Raw genomic sequence first — 4473 nt, 5'->3', positions numbered from 1 at the left:
CCGCCAAAACTTCAACCCGTGGTCAGACCCCTTGTTTCATTGGGCTGGAGGGCCTCTAGAACAGGTGGTCCAGTTGATCTGGTTTCAGTTTGGGGTGGCACAAGTCAACCTGTTTGCCTCCCCAGAAACGTCCCACTGACAGTGATTGTATTCGTTGACCAAGGGCACTCTCGGCACGGATGCACTTGCGCACAGTATGCACTGCGCAAATATGCGTTTCCCCCAGTGAGCCTACTTGCATAGACACTGTGCAAGATCAGGGGGGGGCGAGGAGCAGGTCCTATTGGTGGCCCCATATTGGCCCAACCGGACTTGGTTCCCGGAACTCATGCTTCTCGCGACAGCCCCTCCTTGGCCGATTCATCTGAGGAAGGATCTTCTAACTCAGAGACGGTGCACCCTCTGGCACCTATGTCCAGACCTCTGGAAATTTCATGTCTGGTCATGGATGGGACATGGAGGTTCTAGGTGACTTACCCCAAGAGGTAGTTAACACCATCACTTCAGCTAGAGCAGCGGAGGATTGCAGCGGGTTTCTGTTGCAATGCTCTCTATACATGGAAGCGAGCTCCCATCTATTCCAACACGAGAGAGGCCGGGTGGCGTTTATCATCTCCCTGCTTGCCAGACGAGCACTCCAATGGGCACAAACCTTGTGGGAATCGAATGCCCCGGTCACTGGTCTCCACTTTTTGTTCCCATCTAAAGGAAGTCATCGGTCAAAAAGCTGCTGAACTGTCTGTCCATGATCCACTATTCAACATTCATCCAGGAAAAAGAGAAACCACTAGTTTCTACGCCTTACGTTTCCGCACTCTGGCATGTATGAGTGGATGGAATGTATCCACCCTCATCACCGCAGTTCGCCACGGCCTTCTCAATGAGGTAAAGCAACTAATCGTTGTTTATGAAGACTCCATGGGTCTTGAATTGTTAATCCAGAAAACAGTCAGAGTATCGCAAGGACTATATGCCTGTGGTCTCACCGCGCCCGCTGTCAATCCTCTGCCCATCCAACGATCTGTCGTACCTCCAGCACCTGAACCCCTGCAGATAGACATATACAATCTTACCACCACGGAACGCCAACGCCGGATCAACCAGCAATTGTGCTTGTATTGTGGGGGAGATGAACATGGGATTTCCACCTGCTCAGTGCGACCTTCACATCCAGCGCAGTGAGTACCATCCAATTGCCTCCTCATACTGCTCATCTTACCAAGACCTTGGTGTACGTTAATAATTCTCACTCATCCATTTCAGCACAAGCCCTCATCGACTCCAGGTCGGCTCGGAACTTTATCAGTCAACAAACTCTCCAGAAACTGAATGCCCATCGCCACCGCTGCCCAGTTGACCTCAGGATAACTACCATACAGGGAAAACCACTGGGCAGAGGTCGTGTCCGCAATTTCTCCCCCACACTTACCCTCCGCATTGGTCATCTGCATGTGGAAACCATCACGTTCATGGTGCTGGAGGAGTCAACCACAGACATCATCCTGGGACGCCTGTGGTTAAGCCTGCACCAACCCCACATCCACTGGTCCTCCAGGGAAATCCTTCAATGGGGTGAGGATTGTTTCCAACACTGTATCCATCGTCCATTCAAGGTCAAACCCATATCCTCTTCAGTACACCAACAGCTTCCAGTGCAGTCTACATCAGTGGAAAGTCCTGACACCCAGATGAACGTGACCATCCCTCCTGCTTACCGGGCGTTCAAGTATGTACCACCTCATCGGCCATGGGACTGCGCCATTGACCTCCTGCCTGGGGCCCCCTTACCCAAAGGCCGCATATGCCCAATGTCCATCCCGGAGCAGCAGGCCATGGAGGAGTATGTGCACGAAAGCGCTAGATCAAGGGTTCATTAGACCATCCACATCCCCTGCCGCTTCGAGCTTCTTCTTCTTCTACATACCGGTTGTGCTACTTACCTGTCTTCGTCATCTTCGTAGTCTCCATCTCCATCTCCATCATCGTCTTCCTCTTCATCTTCATCCCCACCATCTGCAAAGAAAAGTTCAGTCATAATTCAGTTAAGGTTTCTTCGTGTCAAGATATCCTTCTGTGTTCTGCCTGTGTCCATAACCTCTGTTTAATAAACGGTTTCATGTTACACTTACCTCTGTGTCCTTGTTTCTGTCTGACATTATCGGGATAATAATATATTTTTTAAATATTGCTAAAATTAATATTACTACTGCTTATAGATTAGACGTGCAGTACTCTCAGACTCACAAGGAAAAGTGTGTAGCCTACATATGCTCAGACCCTGACGTGGCGATAAGCACTTGCCAAAGACCAGTTTTATAAATACGAAGTTTGTTATGGATTTTAGCATATGCACATTGTAAGATAAAATCTGTGCATACGCACATTTTGAAAAATGTACGATTGAGAAAAACCAAGTGGTTCATTATTTTTCTGATGGATAATATTGTTTTTTTACAACTCATTTCGTTAAACTGACAGATAAGCCTTATTTATTTGTTGTGGCTCTTTTGAGTGGCAGCTCTCAAAAACAAGCAGCTATATTTAAAAGCTTGTTCAGAAAAGGTGATATTTCAAGTAGTTCACTGATGTTTTGGTGTGCATTTCCCAAAAGCATCGTTAGCCATCTATGGTTGCAAGTTCCATCGTTATCAACATAGTTCAACGAATCAGTGTTTCCCGAAATGCAACGACAGCTCTCGACCTGTGATTAGAAGCATAGTCTAGTATGCATGACAGGTGAACTTAATAAATCCTTATCTTGAGCAAAATAAGCAAGCTGACAGTTAGTACAATCTACAGTATATATTTCATTTCGAATACATACAAATGTCATTTATGTCTTTTAAATTTGTCAAAAGATTTAAAGCACCTTTTTTAAGTGCGCATGTGAGGGCATGCTCTAGCACGTAAGAACGAGCCTATTTGAATCTGGAAATAAAGCAAAATAACTGAGAAAAATCAGAATGGTCTCAGGTGCCATGTCCATAATGTATAGCAAAAAAAATCTAGCATGAATTCGATCTCAAAATAATTAATTAAAAGCAGCTATTACTCCACCACCTGTGTGACATCATTAATCAACATGGTTGAACGACAATATGGTTTCGAGAAACAGTCGTGACTATCTAGTTGATTTCTTCAACGATGCCACATACTATGATAGTTCAGCAGTGAGTTATGTCATTGTATGGGAAACTGGCCAATTGAATTCTCTGAGACAAAACTTGCCGGTTCAGTATTGCAAAAGGAATGGCTGGAATCTTTACTATACAGATTCCAGTTTTTCAGTTTTGGTTGACACTTGCAGACAGATGCAGCTTTACACTGGATGACATTAAAATGTTTATTGTCTTTTGGTGGTCTTTTACATAGTCAAACACATCAAACACTTATAAAAATCAACATTAAAAAAAAGAAACGAAAAATACGTTTTCAACAACCTAATGCTGCTTTACAATGTAATTTATTGAAAAATGTTTTGCTGTCAAAACCAGTACAATATTTTCCCACCATGCAGCTGTGAGTCCATTTCTGGAAAAGTTTCAACCCACTGGCCATTATTTATTTAACAAACAAATGAAAAAAAAAAAAAAATTATAGGTACCAAACCAGAGCTGTCAATAGAAAAAGCCCAGCACCACAACCTTAGTATATATATATGTGCTCTAATCATTGTTAAATACAAATGTTTTGAAAAATAAATAAATAAATAAATAAATAAATAAATATATATATATATATATATATATATATATATATATATATATATATATATATATATATATATTACAAACAAAAGACTCTTACATAACATTAATTTCATACACATAGGCATTATTTCTCCAAATGTGGTTGTCTTTGTATTTAAATGCACTGCAAAAGAAAAACACAAGCTTCTAAACAGACTTTACTAATCAGACTTACTTATTTATTTGTTTATGTTACTAAAAAGAGGAATGAAATATACTGTATCTTTTCCATAAACACCTTCCCAATACATACATTGTAGTTCACCTGATGCCAACAGTGATTTATGAATTGTCTTTTAAAGTGACATTTCAGAATACTAAAAAACATATATCAAAAAAAAATCTTCATTATTTAAAAAATAATTAATAGGGTGTTTTCTTATATCTGCTCATTATTAAAATACCTTTAAGCTGATTTGCATAAATTGCACTGGAATGGCCTCAGGTTTACCAGAACTGCACAATATTGGCCAAAAGTCTTTACAGAAACACGCACACTGAATGTATACAAACAGTAAAAAAGAAATCATGTATAGTGCACTACATATACAGAGAAGTAAGCTCTAGAGCATTAAAAACAGTTTTTAAAGCATTAATTTGCATATTCTCCATGGCCTAAAATGTTGACATGCTACTCTAATGATTTGCATGTATGAGCTGAAAACTGCTTTTCAAGCCTTTATATGGCTTTCTAAACTGTACAAAAACTCTTAGTGATGCATTG

The sequence above is a fragment of the Pseudorasbora parva genome, chromosome 15 (genome assembly GCF_024679245.1).
Source record: "Pseudorasbora parva isolate DD20220531a chromosome 15, ASM2467924v1, whole genome shotgun sequence".
NCBI lineage: Eukaryota > Metazoa > Chordata > Actinopteri > Cypriniformes > Gobionidae > Pseudorasbora > Pseudorasbora parva.
The sequence above is the reverse complement of the archived record's forward strand: the minus strand, read 5'-3'. Positions refer to the sequence as shown.